The following is a 23110-nucleotide window of genomic DNA, read 5'->3' on the forward strand; positions in this document are numbered from 1 at the left end:
TTTTTTTTTTTTTTTTTTTTTTTTAGAGAGAGTGAGAGAGAGAGAGAGAGAGAGAGAGAATTTTTCAATATTTATTTTTTAGTTCTCGGTAGACACAACATCCTTATTTTATTTTTTATGTGGTGCAGAGGATGGAACCCAGTGCCCCATGCATGGCCGCGAACACGCTATCACTTGAGCCACACCCCACCCCAAGAGGATTTTTAAAAGAATTTTTATTGGTACATTATAATTACACATAGTGAGATTTATTAGTCATAATCTAACATGAAAATTACATGGTTTTATCAGTGCCATTTGCCAGTATCTTCTCTTTCTCTCCCCTCCTGACTTCCTTGATCTACCTGTTGTACTCAACTCATATCCCTTCTACTATTATAATTATGGCAATTATTAGTATTATTTTAATTAATGGATTATTATTATATAACTTGTATATATAATATAATCATACAAATATGATTTATATATACATTTAAGAAATAAAACATTTTTAAAATGCTGAACCATTGCTTGGAACATAGTAAGCATTCCTTAATTTTATATTAATATATAAAATTGAGATACATGTATATCATATACATATGATTCATTGTGGTATATTTGTACATGGACATAGCATAATTTCGTAGACTCTGTTTCCCCACACTTCCCCATGTCTTCTGTTTTCTCCCTTCTTTTTGATCCCCTTCTTCCTCTCTATGTGATTTCCTTCTATTTTTATGAGATCCTTTTGTAAGGTGAATAACAGGTAAAGCCATTATTCATATTGAGTGTCTAGCTTCCTAACACTATTTTTTCTGCTATTTGCAGAGTCTAATGGATAATTGGAGTTTGTTACTTAAAGATATGAGAATTTAAAATATAATGGTGATCAAAAACATTATATTCATGGAAAAAAAAGTTTCCTAACTTGGGGATATTTTGAATATATATCTCTAAATTTCTCCTCTTCATTTGTAATAAACAGTCATTTAATTTAAAAATAGTTGCAAGATTGGATTGACTGACTCTGAAATAGCTACATCTTATTACCTGAAATTTTTACATAGATTTTGCTCTTGACTTTGATATGGAAGTTGCTTCTTTTAAAAACATAGTCAAACCTTAATAATGTGACATTGTTATCCAGATTTTGGTGTTTCAGACTCCTTCTCAGGGTTAGATTTTCTTACAACTATGAGGAATCATTCATGGTGACTGAGTTTGTCCTGCTAAGCATCCCAAACACAGAGGGTCTGGAGACCATTCTCTTCATCCTGTTTTTGTCCTTTTATATCTTCACCTTTGTTGGAAACATGCTAATCTTGTTGGCAATTATCTACTCCACTTGCCTTCATAACTCCATGTACTTCTTCCTGTGCAAGCTATCTATTTTTGACATATTTTTCCCTTCTGTGAGTTCTCCCATGATGCTGTTGTACCTTTCAGGGAACAGCAGAGCCATCTATTATGTGGGCTGTGTGTCCCAGCTCTTCTACCATTATTCTACCATTTTCTGGGCTGACTGGGTATTTTCTATACACAGACTGCTTTTCTGTGCCTACGACCACTTTGTTGCCATATGTTTCCCTCTACGCTACACTATAATCATGAGCCACAAAGTGTGCGCCATCTTGGCTGCTGGGACCTCATTTTTTTGGCTGGTTCAGGCCACTTTTCTGACCACTCTCACCTTCCAGCTGCCCTACTGTGATCCCAATGAGGTGTACCACTACTTCTGTGACATCCCAGTGATGCTGAAGCTGGCTTGTGTAGACACCTCAGCCCTGGCTTTGGTTCATTTGGCCTCATGCCCTAAGTGGTTCCTCCTCCTCCTCACCTCCTACAGCTGAATTATCTGTTCCATCCTGCAGATCCACTCTGCAGAGGACTGCCACCATACCTTCTCTACCTGAAGAGCCCACCTCACAGCCATCCTGCTTTTCTACATGCCAGTGGTCCTCATCTATCTAAGGCCAATCCCACGCCCCTGGCTGCATGCAACTGTTCAGGTCCTGAATAAACTGGTCACCCCTATGCTGAACCCCTTGATCTATAGTCTCAGAAATAAGGAGATGAAATCTTCCATGAGGAAGGCCCTCCACCTGCTGGGCTTCCTTCCTGAATAATTTTAAAGAGAGATCAGTGGCTAACACTTCAGCCACACATCACAGCTGATGAAATACTTTTATTTGGTTTGCATGAGGTATTATTATTTCCATTTTACAACATGGGGAACTGAGATGCTGAGAGTTAAAGTGACTTGTCTCAGGATGTGTGAGGAACAAATATCAGAATGAAGACTCCAGGGTTGGTCTTCTGACACTGGGATCCAATGTTTTCTTGTGGACATGTCAGGTCTCATAAAGAGGAAGGGAACTTTTCCCAGTAGGTAGAAAAAAAAGTTCCTTCTGCTCTTCAATATTAATTTTCTTCTCCTTTTTCATTCCTACACCTCATCTTCTTCTCACACTGATTTTTTCATCTTGGCTACAGTGTTTGTCTCCCCAGATGCCACCATTAGACAAGCCATCATTTTATTGGCTAAAGGGTTGTTAGGGAAGTGAGAGAGATGTATTCTCATGGCTTCCAATAGCATCCTATTACTTCAGAACCACAAAGAATTTGTGTAAAGAAAATGCTTCTTGCTAGGACCTTGGGCCAGTTTCTCAGGTGAAGCAGAAATACTAGTATTCTATACCACTTATAAACCATGACTTTGGGGCTTAAACCTGGAAATAGACATTGGTGGTAGACATCAGCTTGTGAATGGGAAGAGAGAAGAGATAAAGGGATCCATGGAGAGGGGATTGGGCTGTGATTCCATGTTAGAAAATATGGACAATGCTGAGCACTGCTGGGGCCAAGCTATTATTTTTCTGTGTTTTGGGCTTCTTTGTTTACTAAAAGGGTTTGGCTTTGACTTATCTTCCTCTATTTATTGATTTTTTTTTTGGCTCAGCTAGGCTATGAATGAGAAATATTTTATTTCAATCAGTCCAGGTATAATTTTCACGACTGGATTTAATAAGGATACTATCATGCTTGGGGAACACTGCTGCTGTGAAGTTTGTTGTGGAATGAATTTGATCAAATTATGTCACATGTATATATGGATATACCACAATGAAACCCACTGTTGTGTATAATTAATATGTAACCATTAAAAATGTTTTTTAAAAAGCAGATGTGTCTGCAAATTAAATGGAAATTATCTGAAAAAAATATAGAGTAGAAAAGATCCTGGTAAGAAGGTGATGAAAAAGGAGGAGGTAGAGACAGAAGCAAGGCTTTTCTTTTGTCTTCTCAGATTTAGAAAGCAGCCAAGAAACCTGCCAGACCCAACCAGCAGTGTTGTGTCTGCCTATACCACCAGAGTGAGGCGGCACATGGTCCAGGCAAACTTTTGCCTAATACTACTGTGAACCTCCTAAAATCCTCTATCACAGCTGTTTACCTTTTCCTTTTCAGTAAACAAAGGCCTAAATGGGAAGTGGAAATACATCCCAGGTTATTTGAATTTTACTGTATCACAAACTCTTCTCATTCCTCTGAAGATCCACTCTAATGATTCCCTTCCTCAGTTTCCTGGCTACATATGCTCATTCAAAACACAACAATGTATAAGGATAAAATATGGGCTCCTGCTTCTTTTCCAATTTTGCTCATTATATATCATTTGATGAGTAATCCCAAGCTAAGATTAGGTATTTCAGAGACACTATGAAAGTCAGAGTCTGCTGAGGAAAAGAAGCAGATGGGCAACTGACAAGAACATCCAGGGTTCACACTAAGACCAAGGTAGAAATTAAAGCAGAAAGTAAGGAGTGCATTTCCTGAGGCCAGAGAAGGACTTCACAGAAGTGTTTAAGATTGAAGATGTTTGCTGGCTTATTTTATCTAGAAGAATTAGAAATTAGAAATCAGAATTAGGAAGCAGCCAAGGAACCTCCCATGCCCAACCAATAGAGGAGTATTATCCAGGAAGAAACAGCATAGTTCTCGGTCTTTCTCTTAGGGGACTGGGGAGGAGGGTGAGAGAAAATTTCTTGGACTGGTTTCTCTTAACCATGAGCCATTATGAGGAGATGTCTTTGAAGGAAGGTCAAATTTATTATAGCTTCTGATTTCAGGGTTTTTTTCTCCAGCTCAGCACATTGTTCTTGGATTGGGGGAGAAGCCTGAACAAAAAAACTCCATCCATATCTCCTTAAGCAAATTAACTTCTCTGTTTGTCCAAACAGCTTTGAGAAATTCTGATAGCTCTTGGATCTCTGGGTAGAACCTGAACACTGTCCTCCCAATCAGAAGGCAGGAATGCCAGGCCCAGGTTGGAGGCCTAGGCTGGCTTCCATTGTAGGATAAGATTTTTATGGGTTCTATCACATAAGTGGCAGTAAACAAAAGCATTTGAGAAAAAATTTCAGTCGAAGAACCTTAATTCAGATAGCCCACCCCTCAGACTAATCCACAGGGGCAAATGAAAATGAAAAATCAAAGTTGAAGACCAGGGAGGCCAGAGAGGAGGAATATGGGATTAAAGGTTCAGAGGATGTTTTGAGCAGGTGGGCTGCAGGGCAGCACTTCCTGAGATACTCAAGAGCTTCAAGCATGGCTCAGGGGGCATCCAGCACCTCCACCCCAGATTCTAGATTCTTTAAAGGCTTCTACATTTGTTCCAGCCGTTTCTGTAAGATACCATAATTTGTTATAAAGCCAAAGCCTGTTCTGAATTTGACCTGTGTTTTGATTTACCTGCAGATTCTGTGGAGAAATAGGACATAGACACTAAAAGTGAAGCCCAGATGATGGTATTGACAAGGACAGGGACACCCTGGAGAGAGGCTTTCAAGGGAATATCCACAGGGGTCAGGCCCTGCACCAGTCATTCCCTGCTCTCCCTAGTGACTTGTCCCCAATGAAAGTGACTCAAATTACTGAATAACCAATCAGAAGTCATGTTCTCAGTCACCCCAGCTGCAAGGTTTTGGTAAAAAAATCCTAACTTTCCCTTTACCAGAATAATAATTCAACTAAGAGAATAGCATTATTATATTTCTACATGGTGTACTGGTTGACGAGGGTTGAAGGTTAACAATGCCTGTCATTATTGGAATGCTAGATTGGTGAGAAACAATCTTGCATATTACTTATCATTCCTTTGTTTTATATTCCAGGGCTTAAACAATTATTTTAATTCTCATTTCAATGATATCCTAAAATGATATCACAAATCATCTGTCATTGTCCTATTGGTCTTTTTAAAATTTTTTTTTATCAAATAATAAAAAATCAGAAGATAATATTAGTGGAAAAATATGTAGAATATTTTGTACCATGATACAATAAGCACACATGTGTTTATTTCCTCTACCCACTAAAGGAAAAGAGCAATGCCAGTGAAAATTCCAAGTAGTTTCTGGCCTGATCCCACTCACTTCACTCCTTCTAGGTGCCATAATTTTCCTGAATCCCATGTTTTCTTTGAGTTTTCCCTCATATGTTTTTGTTTCTAAACATTATATAACAAGGTTCTGAGACCTATATCAATGAAATTCTATTGATTTTTTTTCATAAAAATGTTGTTTGGATACTTACATATTTGCATGTCGGAGATTAATTTATTCACTATTTTCAAAGTGTAGTAGCCCATTTTATAAATATATAACTTTGCATGACACAAAGATAACATCGTCAACCTCTTCTCAAGATTTCCTTTCATAAAAAAAGAAGGAGGAAGGGGAGGAAGGAGAGGAAGGAGAAAGGAGAAGGGAGGAGGGAGGAGGAGGGAAAAAAAGGAAAAACTACTCAGGATTTTCCCAAAGGTTGGGATATAACCTCATTTGGAAGAGACTCCCAGGAAGCATGGTAAGGGAAAAGTGAGAAAAGAAAGGACAGCCAATCAAGCATATATTTATGGCTCACCACTATGAAGAACTGTGCTTCAATCCCTTTGGGAATCCTCTGAAAAATGGTGGAGAAAGACCTCCATTATTGTACTTGGGCACAAAGGAAGTTGGGGTATTTTTGTATCAACTATTTTTTAGTGGATGTTCTTAGGAACATTAATTAGCAGATCCTTCTGGACTGCTTCACTTATATAGGCTAAAAAATCTTCTTTGGTCAGAGACAAGACTAAGGCAGAGGACATGGGGATCCCTCAGGTCACCAAGACACTCTGAAGGTGACCTCTGGAGTAGCTTGAAGAATGTGGACAGACATCTTAAGATGGGTTATGATCATTGTTGAGGGCTGAAATCAAGTCAAGATGGCACTTTGCCAGGAGGAGTGGTCTGTGAAGCAACGCCAGTGAGCCATTAAGATGATGAGGATTCCTTATTGGTTGACTGCTGTATGTAGTTTATGTTAATTGAGTTAAGCTGTGTGTAATTAGTTAAGTATATATACCTCTGCTGTCCAGCAGAGAATCGGCTCCTGCTATCCCGGGTGACCGCTACTTTGAGTTCCAGCTTGAACTTTCAAGTTGCTTGTCACCTCCCAGTTATTTGCCCAGCCAGACTGTGGCAGATCATAATTAATTTAATTTCTAAAGTACTATCTTTCCACAATGCAAACTACATGGTGCAGCTCTAATTCTTTAACATTTTTAAGAATTGTTTGTCACTTAAAATTAAATTAAAATAACAGTAATTTAGTATAATATCTGTGGATTTAATAACCAGAATTAATTACTTTTTTAGTCTCCTCAAAGCCATACGGTACCCCAGCACTACATCCATCTCTCTTCTTCTTATCTTTTACTCAAGATCCACTTTGTACTTTTTTATTCATCCACTTACTTTTTTTTTTTTGTTTGTTTGTTTGTTTGTTTGTTTTTGTACTGGAAATGGAATCCAAGGGCACAATACCGCAGAGGTACATCCCCAGTTCTTTTTAATTTTTATTTTGAGACAGGCTCTTGCTAAGTCGCTGAGTCTGAACTTGAATTTGTAATCCTCCTGCATTTGCCTCCTGGGTGGTTGGGGTTAGAGGTTTGCCACTGTGCCTGGCCCACTTGTTTGATAATAAACTATTATATCTTAATTACTTGTATGATAAGTACTGGAATTATAAAGGTCTCTGAATCTTAAGAGGCTCATAGCTAAGCATGGTTAGCAGACACAGAAATAACTAAAATAAAATATAGTAAATATTTAATGAAAATACATGAAATATTGACTAGGTCAATAAAGACAGAAATGATTAATCCTGGACAGATGTTGGAGATGATTTCAGAAAACATTTAAATCCAATCATTCACAATTTTGTATCTTTAACTTTTTTATTTTTGCCTCTGGTTTAATTATCCATAATTCCTCTGTGGGACAAACTTCAAGACTCAAGCTAAAAAGTCATTTACTTTGTATAATTTCCCTATCTAAAAATGAAGTTCTGACTTCTCTGTATCAGTTTTATATCATGACATAAACCTACTTGCCATTATTCACTGACCAATGTGTGTGTGTGTGTGTGTGTGTGTGTTTCTAGTATATAGCTTTGGTAATTTTCAGAATAGTCAACCTATAGTTTTATGAAAAATACCTTTGTAAATTACACTTGGAATGGAGACTACACGATTTATTTTGTATCTATCATTTCCTAAGTTCCTTAGGTCAACACCTTTCACCCCCAAGTCCTTCACTGAGATGATGCCATAAGTGTCTTGAAAACTACAGAGACCTATACAGAGCAACTTTCACTAATAATTACAAATAACTAACTATTGCTCCAAGCCTTCAGTAAACAACAAGGATTGAAATCATGGCTTTAAACATTTCAGATATTATTTCCAGATAGGAAGTGACTGTCATGAAGACCTGCTAGAACTGTATCAATGAGGCTTTAATTTCTAGTCCTTTACCTAATAACTACTACTTTTTCAGCCCAGAGAAATTATTATACATGAGGGAGCTAATGACAGTTTCATATGAAAGATGAAAAAAAAGTTTAACTGCTCTTACATCGTAACAGCTCATCCCTGGTGAAAAAAAATCCCGGGGGAGTTTCTACCTATATATTTTTATGACATCTATTATGGATCAGAACTCTAGACAAAAATGAAATTGTTTTGATGGGTGTCTTGGGATAGCATTTTGAGGAATCTACAAGGAGGAATTGTGGCATTTGGTTTATAATATGTAAGTGAGCTCCTTGTATATTGAAATCTGCACTTTAATTCCCTAAGGAAAACAAAGCCTGGGAGTCTCTATGTGGAACTGCCACCACCAAAATCATTAAGAGTCATTTCCCTCAGAGGCTTTTGGTCTAAAGCTAATGTATAACCTGGATTCCTGTTCCCAAGTAGAGAAAGACTGAGTATCTGAATTCCAATTATTCTAGACCCTTTTACTCTCAGAAGGTAGGAGGACTTTCATGAAGTTGAGTCTCCTTATAATATAACAGTGATTTCCTGCATCTACCTGAAAATGATTATTAATTCATTCTGCAACAAATCTGAAGACAGAAAATTATGTTTTTCATAATTCAACTCATACAGCTTCCAGGTATGTTTAATGATAAAGATATAAAGATAAAATATATCTCTATGGCTATAGATCCTCCCTTTGAAGTAGGATACAATAAATCCTGTTTGTTGTACTGTCATATAGATACTAGGTATAAATTATTTTAATCTAAGTATTAAATTTTTTCTGAATAATTGCAATCTATAAACCACCACCATATAATACCCTCCCAGAATTAAGCACAATTCACCAGATACAGTTTCTATTGGGTATCTGCCACTTCCCTCATTTTGGATACTCTGTTTCTTATAAAGAAATTACTGGTATTTATAGGTGTTTTCTCTCTGGATCCAGGGACTTTGATATGAGGAATTGTCAGGCCATTGATTCTCTAATTTGAATGTTGTGCAGAGCTCACTCATTTCTACTTATATGTCTACATTCAGGTTCCCTTAAAAACCTTATTTGACCCCACTCTGGGCTAGCACCATAATGACCATGTTCCTACAGGACCCCACAGTCATGTTCAGCATAGTAATTTGTGTCTGCCTCCCATCCCCTTCAAGATGGTATCATTCTGATGATGAGGAATTCTATAGCATTTGTGTCCTTATGCTGAATGCCCACAGCAAACATTTGGCTTATCCTTGTCAAATTTGTTTTAAGATTAGTTCACATTCACAGCCCAATACTATCAACTTGAGTCATTACAATCGTATAATTTTCCACCACTATTTTCTACTTGGGCTTCAACCATACCAATTTCAGTCCTCCTTAGTTATATTATATTTTTTTTTACTTTTGTTCTAGTTGATTTTTATCTCTATTAAAAGACATATAATAAAATGTTTAGATTGAAGAGGTGCCTGCCTTCTGTCTGTACCTTCTTCTCTTCTTTTTTCTTTTCTTTTCTTTCTTTCTTTCTTTTTTGGTAAGGAATGAGGGATTAAAGCCAAGGGGCATTTAACCACTGAGCCCCATCCATAGCCCTTTTTATTTTTTATTTTGAGACAAGTTCTCACTAAGTTGCTGAGGGCCTGGCTAAATTGCTGAGTTTGCCTTTGAACTTGTGATCCTCCTGCCTCAGCGTCCTTCACTGCTGGGATTCCAGGTGTGTGGCACCTTGTCTTCATCTTCTTAATGGTTAATAGAAAAGCCTATCATTTTCTCATTTCCATGTTATAAAAAATCCTGTGGTAGAAAATTTATTATATTTTAAGACAATATATTATAATAGTTTTTGTTTGTTTGTTGGGGAGACAGAAATGCCACACTGGAGAAATGCAATGGGCATGAGAAACATAAGTGCAGAGGAAGTCCCCGGGCATAATCTAGATAAGGAGGACTTGCAGGAAAGTGGCAAATTAGTCAGTTGTGATGGAATGTTCTGTGTAGTCAGCAAGAGAATATTGTTAACTTGTGGTTGTTTTAATTTTTATAGTACTTGCATTGAAACATAATTGATGTGTCATAAAATCCACCTTTTTCAACTGTACAATTCAGTGCCCTTTACATGAAATTGCACAACCATCAACATGTTCTTATTGTAGAAGACCTTCACCACCAGCATGAACAAATCTCCATACCCTTTAGCAGACGTACACCAGACTTTCCCTTCCACAGCCTCTGGCAGACATTAAACTACCTTCTATCTCTATAAAATTTCCTATTCTGACAACTCCTACAAATTGTATGACACAGTATATGATGGCCTTTTGTTTCTGAGTTTTTTCACTTGGCATTTTTTAGGTCCATTAGGATATGGCATATTTCAGTGCTTCATTCCTTTTCATTGCAGAATAATGCTGCTCACTTTCTTTGTCTCTCTCCCTGCCTGTCCATGCAACATTGGATGGACATTTTTGATGGCTTCTGTTCTTAGGCTCTTAAAAGTAAAGCTGCTCTTAATATTCAGGTACAAGGTTTTTGTGAATGTATGCTTTTCATTCCTATTAATAAATACCTGGCAGTGAAATTGCTGGGCCATATGATAATTCTGTATTTCATAATTTGAAGAGCTCCTCAATTGTGTCCAAGCAGTTTGTAGCAATTTACAATTCCACCAGCAATAGATGAGATTTCAAATTTCTTCACATTCTTGTCAATAATTATGTTTGTCTGTCCTTTTGATTATAATATTCCTGATAAATAAAAAATGTTCTCTCCCTGTGACTTTGATTTGAATTTCCTGAATAATTAATGATGATAGATATATCTTCAGATGCTTACTTACTGGTCATTTGTATACCTCAAACAGAAGAAAGTTTATTTCAATCCCCTTACCATATTTATTGTGCTATTTGTCATTGTAATTGATAATACTTAATAGTTCTTCATATATACTAACCTCAATTTCTCCATCAGATACATTACCTGAAAATACATTTTCCCATTCTGTATGTTCTCTGTAATTTTCTGGATGGTATCTTTTTAAATTTTTCATTGGTATGTAGCAATTTTTTAGTATAGTGGGTTTCATGTGGCACATTTGTATATTCACATGACATAATCAAATCTTTTTTTTTTTTTTGTACTAGGGATTGAACTCAGGGGCACTCAATCACTGAGCCTCATCCCCAACCCTATTTTGTGTTTTATTTAGAGACAGGATCTCACTGAGTTGCTTAGTGCCCTGCTGTTGCTGAAGCTGGCTTTGAACCCTTGATCCTCCTGTCTCAGCCTTCTGAGCACCTGGGATTACAGGCCTGCACCACTGTGACCAGCAATTAAATCTATTTCAACCCCTAGTACTTTTCTTTTTCCTCAACTCCCCTCCCTCCATTATCTCCTTCTTCTAGCCTGCCTTTCTCCCTTTCATTTTCATGAGTTTCACTTTCTTTTTTTCTCTCCAGTTGCCATGTGTGAGGAAACACTATAAAAATACTTCTCTAAGTCTGACTTAACATGATACTCTCCAGTTACATCCATTTTCCTGCAAATTACATAACTTCATTATGGTTAAATAAAATTCCATTGTTTATATATACCACATTTTCTTTATGTGTTTATCTGCTGACATATACCTATGCTGGTTTAATGAATTATCATATTATTAATCGTGCTGCTATAAACATCGGTATACATCTATCTCTATAGTATGTTGACCTTAATTTTTTTGGATAAATACTAGAGAGTGCTATAGTTGGATCATATGGTGTTGACATTTCTAGCCTTTTGAGGAAACTCCATGCTGATTTCCATACTGATTCTATTAATTCATATTCCTACCAAACATATAGAAAAGGTTTTTTTCCCTCATTCTTATTATGTTCAATTTACTATGTTTTTTTTTTTTCTGTGTTAGCCTCTGATTTGGGGATCTTATCTAAAGCTCTTACCATCAAATCCAAGGTCATAAGGATTTAGTTTTGTGTTTGTTTCCCTAATATTCTTAGAGTAATAGATCTTACATTTAGTTCTATGGCACATTTCTAATTGCTTTTTGTGAACTGTGTGAAAAAACAATTTAAATTAATTGCTTTACATGTCCAATTTAATTGTCCTAGTATCACTTGTTGAAAAAAATGTTTTTCCTTGTGGAATTGTCAATAAACCCTTATAATAACTAAATTCTTCATAGATGTGAGTTTATTTTTGTATTTCCAATTCTATTTTATTGAACTGTGCATCTGAACTTATGGAAATACCATACTATATTGATTATAGTTACATTGTAGTAACATCTCAAGTGGGAAATGTGAGAACTCCAAGTTTATTCTCCTTTCCTCAGTTTGCTTTGATTATTTTATGACCCTTGAATTGTTGTAGGAATTTTATAATCAGTGTGTAATTAACTGCTATAACATAGGCAGGATTTTAATAGGGATTGCACTAAGCTTATGCATCAATTTGGGAAGTACTGTCATTTTGACAAAATTGAGTATTTTTGAATCAGGAATATGGTATGTATTGTCGTTTAAGTAGGGCTTTTATTCCTTGTAACAATGTTTTGTAATTTTAGGCAAATTGCCTTGAATTTATTTTATTTAACTTATCACAAAATATTTTACTCTTTTTCAAGTCATTTCAAATGCAATTTTTTGATTGTTCATTTCGACTGTAGAGAAATACAATTCAGTTTTTCTATTGATCTTGAATTCTCCATATTCATGAACTTTAAAATTCATCCTCATAATTGTTTGCGAATGAGTCCTTAGTATTTTCCATAGACAAGCTTGTGCCATTTAAAAATAAAGATGATTTTATATCTTGCTTTCAAATCTGTATGCCTTTTAATTTTGTTTTCTTGCCTGATTGCACTAGCTGGATCTTGGAGTATACTGTTGAACAAAAGTGTTGGGTGTGGACATCTTGACGTGTTCATTACCTTGGGGAAAAGTTTTCCAAACTCTTTCCATTTTGTGATATTGGCTTTGTGATTTTTGTGTTGTTGTTATTTTAACATAGGCAAAATATTTGCTCTATAGAGCATTTGAAATTATTAGAAATAAGTCATGAAAAGTTCTCAAAACAGTCAATCATAGTTATCAGAACAGTTGTTTGGATTATTAGGAACTAGTTACTAATAACCACTCTTTTGCCAAATAATACAGATTAGGAAAATGCTGCTATTTATTGACATGTCCCATATTTTGGGGGATCTCAAGGTTTTTGGCTGCAAACACAGATGAACAGTGGCCAAAAAAGTATAAATCTGGCTGAAAATGCTTGAATTATGAATCACACTTTAGTGAGATAATAATTGCTTATATCAAATTTGATTTCTCTTCCTCCAGTAGGGTTCAAAGAAAAAAATGACACAAGGAAACCATTCCACCACAGTGACAGAATTTATCCTGGCTGGATTAACAAACAAACCAGAACTCCAGCTGCCCCTCTTCCTCTTCTTCATTGGAATCTACATGTTCACTGTGGTAGGGAACCTGGGCATGATCATGCTGATTGGGCTCAGCTCTCACCTGCATACACCTATGTACTATTTCCTCAGCAGTCTGTCTTTCATTGACCTCTGCCAATCCACTGTCATTACCCCCAAACTTAGTAATGGAGAAGAACATCATTTCCTACCCTGAGTACATGACTCAGCTCTATTTCTTCCTAGTTTTTGTTATATCAGAATGCCACATGTTGACTGTAATGGCATATGACCACTATGTTGCCATCTGTAACCCTTTGCTTTACAATGTTACTATGTCTTCTCAAGTCTGTTTCTGGTTGGTAGTTGAAGTGTATAGCATGGGCCTGATTGGTGCCACAGTTCACACAGTCTGCATGCTAAGAGAGCTTTTCTGTAAAGCTGATATAATCAACCACTATTTTTGTGATGTACTTCTACTATTAGAGCTCTCCAGCTCAAGTACTTTTGTGAACAAAGTACTAGTTCTGTGCTTCAGTGTGTCTAATGTTCTTGTCCCAACCCTGATCATCCTTAGCTCTTACATCTTCATCAATGCCAGCATGCTGCGCATTCACTCCACTGAAGGCAGAGCCAAAGCCTTCAGCACATGCAGCTCCCACATCTCAGCTGTTGCTCTCTTGTTTGGTTCTGTTGCATTCATGTACCTGCAACCAATGTCAGTTAGCTCCATGGACCAAGGGAAAGTGTCCTCTGTGTTTTATACTATTATTGTGCCCATGCTGAACCCTATAATCTATAGCTTAAGGAATAAGGATGTGAAACTTGCCCTAAATAAGTACCTTGAAAAAAAATGCCCTGTAAAAAATAGTATTTTGCTTTATTAAAAATTTACAGTTTCTGGAGGTTTGATAAAGAAGCAGTCCAGAATAGCAATATATATTTACAAGTCATGAGATTAATGCTAGTGTTTGATTTCTTGGAAGACAAGTGCCAAGGATAATACTGGATACCCAGGATCAGATAGAGAATAGCACCTCTTTAAGATGTGCCATGATCTGTGCAAAATAACTTGAATCACATCTAAACACATTTATTATAAACCTTCAAAACACTCCTTAGGTTTGAATATGTCTCATTTTAGGCAAGTTTTTTTTTAATATTAATTCTGGACATAAATATATTTGGACAGTATCCTTTTATATTCTCAATATTTTGTATACCTATTCTTTTTAACTAAGTTTATTGGCAAACATTTTTGAAAGTTTGAGCTCTTAAATAAATAACCAAACATAACAATTTTTAATATGTAAACTATAATGCCTAATTCTTACAAATTTTGTAGAATACTATTAGGAAATATGGAAGCATGTGATGAGTGATGATTGTTCCAACTCACAAGGAGATAGCACTATAGATGGAAAGACTGACAATTATATACATGATGAATAATACTAGGAATATTTTTACATAAATTAAGCAATAATCTTTGCTCCTCAGTTTAGGGTTGATATTACTGCCTCTATTTTCTTCATAATTCTATACTCATTTTCCCTAAATCCAAAGAGATAAATTTTTCCAAACTTCATTCTAGAATCTCAAATTTAGAAATAATCTTTTTTGTTATTTACTTGTGCATGCAGTATTTTTTCCAATGGAAAAGTTAAATTCAAAAATTATTTTTTGACTACAAATATCATTTCTAACCAAAGACCATTATTCACTCCAGAAAAAAAATATATTATTTTTTTAGCAGGCGGGGGGCGGGGGAGAGCAGGGATCAAGGAAGAAGACTTCCAAGAAGTAAATTCACTTCTTTCCCCCTTTCTCATATTGATGTCTTTTCAAACAGCAAACAGAAAATTTGTGTTATTTTCCTGGAGGCAATTTTCCCCCTTATTAAGTCTCTCTTGGTGGCATCTATTAGATGTTCAGCTCCCACATATTCTCTTGGTGGTAGTTTAACCATGTCCACTTTATGCTTTGAATATAGCCTTTGCTGTTCTGTCACTGATGCTTATTTTTAAATGGACATTTTTTTCCCTCTTCTCCCTCTTCCAAATTAGCTAGTGAATTCAATCCTTTTTCAGGACACACCTGGAATATAACCTTTGAATTACTTCATTTAAAACTCTCTGTTTCCATGGATGGGCAGAATCTCAGCCTCTAGGTCAGGAGTATCCTGTGTTTTTCCTTTGCTAGCAAAGCTGTAAACTTTTTTTACCTTTTTCTCAAACCATGTCCTCATTATTGGATTAGCATCAGGGACAAGGACCAAACTTTTGGTAACAAATTGGCAACCTAGATGGGACCCAGTGCAACCCTTGCTTCAATTTTCTTGGGCAGGTCTGGCACATTGGACACCCCCACCCCCTTCCATGCTGAGGATTCAAGGTACCTGGTAAGTTTTTTGAAAGGTGACTGCTGGGGAATTAGGAGATGGGGTGAATTTCCCTTCAGCTAAATCAGAGGAGTTTTTTCTGTAAGTAAAGGGAGTGACTCAGGGACTCTCCTAGCAGCTGCTGAAACTCCTTCTCTTCAGAGAATTTTGGACTTCTTTCCTTGAACTGTACAAAATTCTCCCTCAGGTTGGTCTAAGTGAAGCAATGTTTCTGTCACACAAAAGGTCTAACTTTGCCAAGAGATCTGTAAATGACAATTAAAGGGATTCCTCTACTAAACAGAGACAATGCTAATACAAAAAGCTATTTTTAAAGAAATCAAATGACATTACATATCTTAACTACAGCTCAAAGGGACACCTGTGCCATTATAAAAGCTAAATGCTTTGTGTGTTTCTAACAACTGTGTTAATGTTCTAAAGTCTTAAATGGCCTCCACTCACAAATCAGTGTCATGTCAGTGCCATCTTAAGCTTTACTGAGTTACTGACTTCATGGTTTTCAGAGACTAGCTAAAATATTAATTGTTTTCAGGCTAATTGTTTACCAAAAAATAAAGTTTTGCTTGTTTATTGTTGTCCTAGCATGATACCTGACCTATGTATGCCTTTTCTAGTAACGAACAAACTGCTACCATGGACCTCTGGACTGCCCAGATGCTAAATACCCTTAACTGTCTATGGCTCTCGAGATAGAAAACAAGGATTTGGGGTCGCTTCCCCCCAACTTTACCCTCTGTCAACAGAAAGCAGCTTGGAAATATTACCACTCACTTTTACTTAGAAATGGAAGGCAGAAATTGACAGTGGGGAAATGTCATAGTGGTTTAAATTAAGTTTATTTTTTTTAATTTTGTTTTTTTATTAGTTGTTCATGACAATACAATGATCTTGGCATATCATACATTTGAATCAAATGGGGTATAATTTCTCATTTTTCCAAGTGTACAGGTAGCAGAATCACATTGGTTATACGGCCACGTATATACATACAGCAATACTAGTGTCCATGAAGTTTAAATGAAATTTTTTTTGCTCTGTCACTGAGGCTTATTTTAAAGCAAATATGTTTTTTCCTCTTCTCCCTCTTCCAAATTAGCAAATGAATTTTGATTCCCCAAGTGCATCCCAGTCAGGGCACAACAACTGAGCTCTTGGTAACAATAACAGTATCAACATTTTTTTTTTCTTTTTTGTATCTTTCTAGAAGTTCTCGGATTTTTGGAGACAAGATGTTTCTTTTTTACTTCAGTGCCACTTCTACATGACAGGCCATTGTTGTATTCTTTCTGATACCTCTAAGCTTCAAAGTCTTCAAAAACTTTGCATTAAAGAGAAAAGTATGTTCACCTCCAAATAACATTGTGCTCTTCCCTGCTCCTCTCTCTTGCACTGTGTCCAGAGATACAGCAAAGCGACACTTGACTCTCAAAGCTAGCGTGAGAATTTAACCTTGTTTAAGTTGCATTTCTCTCATTTAAAAGACATAAAACTGTGCTTGTGTTGTCATCAGCTGACCTTCTATGTGACAGGAAATCCTCAATGCAAAGTCACCTTTATGTCACCCTATAAAACTCTTTCAAAAGCTAAATCCATACTTGGATTGTGATACTTCATTTTAAATCTACAACATGAGCTTTTCACTTTCACTCTGAAAGCTTCTCCACATTCCAGTGCCCATTTTGCCTATATGCAAATCAGCCCAAGGAGTTTTTGCCTTTGTGGTTAGCCCTACTCAGTAGGACAGGAGACTGTATAAGAAAATCACATTTTCTGTCCCTCTGGGCACCCATCTTGGGAAACATTGTGCATGTTCCCAGAAGGAGGAGGCATAACAGAATCTCCATGGCCCTAACTGCACTTCATTCCATGCTTAAATGTTAACTTCCCGTTCCTCCCAAAGCTGTAAAAATTATTTAAAAATCAACAGATTAAAATTCTACTTTTGCAGAATAATTTCAAGCACTTCAAAGTAAATTAATTTTCAAATATATTGCAATTATTATCTCAAGATTATTTTCATGAATATTTTTGGTAAGAACTTTAAATAAATTTTTTATTTCCATCAAATAACTTCCTCTTCAGGTAAAACCAAAGTAAAACCTGTAAACACACATTTCCATTTTCTCCCAACATTTTTCTTTTGTTTCTAGAAGAAAAGAAGTCATCATTTTTCATTTATTGGTTCTTTAAAAACTCCTGATGGGCTCATGGCACCATCTACCAGATGCTTTTATTCAGTTCACAATTTAAAATATTCCAAGGGTTTCTGGGATCTTTCATTTCTCTCTCCCTCTCTCTCTCCCCACCTCCTCTCTTCTTTTTCTTCAAGATGCCAAAAATCTAATTTAGGGCTTTGTGCGTGCTAGGCAAGCACTCCACCACTGCGCTATTACAGAGTACAACCCAAGTCCCAGCATTCCTGCTTTATAAGTAAATCACAATATTCAATACACTTGGTGAATGTCAATGAAAATCAAAACTTTCAAATCTTGCATAGTGTATTGGTTGCTAGAACTGGATGGCTTTAAACAACTGCAATTTGTCACATTCAAGGATAGAAGTCTGAAATGAAGAATTAGTAAGCACCCTGGGAAAAAAATTCTGCTGTGCTTCTTCCTTACCCTAGGCTAATTTTTAAATAACAATACAAACAACTGTAAATGTGACTTAACAATTGCAATAATTATCATTATTGAGATTTTGTGAGCTGCCATGCACTTTGCCCAGGAGTACAAATGTGACATTTATAATGTTACTCTAGTATATGATACTATGATCATTCTCTCTGAAGAAATCACAGCTTATAGAGTTTACAGTACTTGCACAATGTCCCAAATGTAATAAGTAATTAACCCTCACACCTAAGAGATAAGTTTGGCTTCAGTAGGCATAACATAGCTCACAGTGCACTCTGACCCATGAGGTGGAGGCAGATCTGAGGACTCCTTAAGCATCCCTTTCTGTGCACTGAACATTCCTATTTCCTTATAGGACTATGCTGGTGTCCTCAGAATGTCTTTCATCTTAATTCCAATTTTGTTTTCAGATAAAATCAAAGTAGGCAAAAATCTTTCTTATCTGTTCTGATGGAAGCAAAATGGCGAACCAGGGCCTTTTTTATTAAACAGACCCAAATTATTGTAGATGATTACAACTGATTGTGTAGACCCATTTTAAACAAGATTGTCTTATTTTTACGCCATTAATAATGTGGCAGTTTATGAGTCAATTGCTCTTGAATTCCACAAATCTAACTAATTCATAGAATTCCATGTGGTGTATGCTCTTTTATCCCATAATTCCCATAAAGAAATGTCTAAAAAAAAAAAAAAGACTTTTTTCTACCCATATATTGATCTATATGGAATGTGAATTTTAAACAATTGTTTTTTCATGCTAATTTTACCTCTCCCCCATATCCTTGTCATCTACCCAATATCCACTTTGAAATTTTATTCATCCACTGACTTGTTCTTTTTGTTTTTTGTTTGTTTGAGTACTTCTTGTTGTTGTTGTTTTCTTGCCCTTAGTATTGAGGTACATCCCAAGTCTTTTTTTTCTTCTTTTCTTTCTTTTTATTTTTCCAGAAAAGGTCTCATTAAGTTGCTTAGGGTCCCACTCTGGTGGTCTCAAATTTAGAACCTCAATCCTGAGTTCCTATTTTCCTGATTTTGCTTCTTTTCTGTCTCTCAACATTCAATATACAACAAATGTAATTTTATTTTTTAATAGTTTATGTTTAAAGTATACAACATGAAATCAAATCATATTGTTATACTGTGAGCATACATAGATACATAACAACAAACCCCACCATTATGTAAAAGTATAATGCACAGATTTTAAAATGGGGGGAAAAATAAAAAAGTTTCTTCACAGCAAAGGAAACAATTAAGAATATGAAGAGAGAGCATACAGAATGCAAAAATAACTTTGGTAGCTACTCTACTGGTAAAAGATTAATATCTAGAATATATAAAGAACTCAAAACTTAAAACCAAAAAAGCCCAATTAACAAATGGGATAGTTAATTAAGCAAACACTTCTCAAAAAAGCAATACCAATAGCCAACAAATATACAAAATTGTCTTCGACATCCTTAGCAATTAGGGACATGCAAACCATAACTACCCTGAGATTTCATTTCGTATCAGTCAGAATGGCAGTCATTAATCTGATATTACTACTATAAAAATCTACAACAAATTTAGTAACATAAACCAAAAAAAAAAAGTTTGGTATATTATCTGTGAATTTAACAGTCAAACCCAATCTACCTTTTCAGTATCCTCAAAGCCACATAGTACCCCAGAACCATACCTTTCCCCCTTATTCTTGTTATCTACTCAATATTCACTTGGACATTTTATTCATTCACTAATTTGTTCTCTTTGTTTTTTGTACGTTTGAGTACTTCTTGTTATTGTTGTTTTGCTAGTACTGAGGTACATCCCAAGTCTTTTTTTTTCTTTTTAGACAAGTTCCCATTAGGTTGCTTAGGGTCTCACTAAGGTGCTAGGTCTGGTGGTCTCAAACTTAGAGCCTAAGTCCCAAGTTCCTGGGATTATAGGCATATACATTGTGCCTGATTCACTGATTTTTTAAAATAATAAACCATTATCTGTTAATTCCTTGCTATCGTAAAAACTTGAATTACAAAGCTCTGTAGGTGTTATTCTTAAGAAGTTCATATCTAAGCATGGGTGGCAAAATATGTAAATAATTTTTTAAAATGTAGTAAATATTTAATGAAAACATATAAAATGTTGACTATTAAAATAAACTAGAAAAGGTTAATCAAAGGACATACGTTGGAGATGGTTTCAGAAAACACTTAAAATAGAATCATTCACAATGTTACCTTTAAAAATCTTTATTTTCTCTTCTGGAATGTCTTACCCTAATTCCTCTGCTGGACAACTTCTAGCTAGTCTTCAAGACCCAAGCTGAAAGTTCATTTGCTTTGAATAATTTCCCTACATAAAGCCATATCTAAGTTCTGATTTCTCTGTTTTCAGTTTTATATCATGGCATAAAGCATCATCTCATTACGCAAAATAAGATTTACAAAGTTACCTACAAGAATAAGAGTTAATGTTATCCTTTGTCTGTTGACAGGCAACTGGACTCATTCCCTAACATTGGTATAATGAATTATGCTGCTGTGAAGAATGATGTGCCTATATCAGTATAGTGTGCTAACTTTACTTCTTTGGGCTAAATACTAAGGAGTTGAATAGTTGAGTCATAGTGGTTCCATACCTCAATACTGCTTTCCAGAGTGGTTTTACTAATTTGCAGTCCCACCAATAACGTATTCCCCTATCCACACCTCACCAGCATTTGTTATGATTTGTATTCTTGATGATTGCCACTTAATTGGAGTGGGATAAAAACTCAGTTAGTTTTGATTTTCATTTCCCTGATTACTAAGAATGTTAAACATTTTTTATATATTTGTTGGCCATTTGCATTTCTTATTTTGAGAAACATCCATTTAGTTAATTTGTCCATTTGTTTACCAAGCTATTAGTCTTTTTGGTGTTAAGTTTTTTGAGATATTTAAATATTCTGGACATTAATTCCCTCTCAGAAGAGTGCCTGGAAAAGATTTTCTCTCATTCTATAAACTCGTTCTTCATATTCTTATTTTTTTTAATTTTTTTTATTTGTATAAGCCTCTTAATTTGAAGCCATCCCATTTATTGATTCTTGTTTTTATTTCGTGAGCTTTAAGAGTCTTACTAAGGAAGTTATTGCCTGTGCCAATATGTTGGAATGTAGATCCTGTGTTTTTTCTAGCAGTTATAGTTATGATGAATGAATAAAGAAAATGGGCTATATATACAGCAGAGTTTTACTGAGCCATAAAAAAGAATGAAATTGTGTCATTCACTGGTAAATAAATGGAACATCATACTGGGTGAAATAAGCCAGACTAAGAAAGTCTAGGGTCGAATGTTTTTCTTGTATGCATAATTTAGAGAGAAATAAGGAATTTAAAAAGAGGAGGATGATTTCATAAAACTAGCAGGGAGAACATAGAGTAGAGGAAGGGGATTGAGTAGGAGAAAGGAGTTATGGAAAAGAGGAGGAGCTGCAGAAAGAAATTGACAAAATTATGTGAGGGACATTTACGAATATATCACAATGAATTCTACTCTTTATGTGTATCTATGTAAGAATATGTAAAAAATAAACCCCACTATTATGTGTAACTATAATGCACTAATAAAAATAAAAAATAATAATAGTTACCTATGTATAGTAAGGAGAAGAAAAGAGACAGTTTAGAACTGTCCAATTCTTCATTGTTGAAGAAGTAAATGGAAGCATGACTTTGGGGTGACATTTCACAGATGGTCAGGACTTCAGTTTATGCATTTGCTACATGTTATTAAGTGTCTACCAGTAATGGACTCAACCTCTGCTTTGAGAAGAATAGTGATGGTCTATGTTGACAGGGGACAGAATCACATATATAAATGTTATGACTATTAATAAATTTCTCAACTGATTCAAATTGCTACATTTTCATTAGTAGAAATATAAATATATGAGTATATTTTGTTGAATTGTAAAGTCTTGACTTAGTTTTTCAATTTACCTAAAATGACATTTGAAGGTAATGAGGATTTGATAAATACATTATCTTCCCTCTTTAATTCTTTAAGTAAAAAGAATAAAAATGAAAAAGCAATAGAAAAGCAGGGTTCAATTGACAAGAATTTTCTTTGGAAACAGGTCTTCAAGCATATTAGTGACAAAGAACAGTGTTTTGAAAAAGTGTTTTCTGAGCTTTAAAGTCAGATGGATCTGAATTTAAACTCACACTCAGCCAACTTGCCCTTGGTATATCATTAGGCAAATTTTCTGAGTAGGTATTGTCAAATTTATTAGGAGGATAAAAATGATCTAACTTGTAGGATTAATGTGACTATTAAGTGATATCTTCATGACAAGAGCTTAGCTCAGGGCTTAGCATACACTAAGAAATTAACAAATGATAGCCATGGATGAATCATGCTAGTCATGGTTCTCTAGAGAACCATAACTTATAGGAAGGAGGGCCATAACCCTGGATTTATGGTAGGGTTGCATGCTGATAAACTTATTTTAATTTGAAATATTATAAGTTGAAAGTGCATTTAATACACCTAGCCTACTGAACATCCTCTGAGCAACACAGCACAGCGTAGAGTGTTGGTGGTTCACCCTGGTGATCCTGTGGCTGACTGGGAGCTGAGGCTTGCTGTGACTGCCCAGCATCATGACAGACTATCATATCACATATTGATAGTCCAGGTAAAGTTCAAAGCTCAGAATTCAAAGTACAGTTTCTACTGACTATATATTGTTTTTTCATCATTGTGAAGTTAAAAAGATAATTCAATTCATCATAAATCAAAGACTCTCTCTCTCTCTCTCTCTCTCTCTCTCTCT

At 35.6% G+C, this 23110-nt stretch overlaps 3 pseudogenes; 2 read left to right on the forward strand and 1 right to left on the reverse strand.

Moving 5' to 3' along the window:
* Positions 1-23110, reverse strand: part of LOC107145645 — a 70164-nt pseudogene that overhangs the window by 40962 nt on the left and 6092 nt on the right.
* On the forward strand, positions 1194-2111 carry LOC125613918 (annotated as a pseudogene).
* LOC107145630 lies at positions 13182-14150 on the forward strand (annotated as a pseudogene).

The sequence above is a fragment of the Marmota marmota genome, unplaced genomic scaffold (assembly GCF_001458135.2).
Source record: "Marmota marmota marmota unplaced genomic scaffold, marMar, whole genome shotgun sequence".
Classification (NCBI taxonomy): Eukaryota; Metazoa; Chordata; class Mammalia; order Rodentia; family Sciuridae; genus Marmota; species Marmota marmota.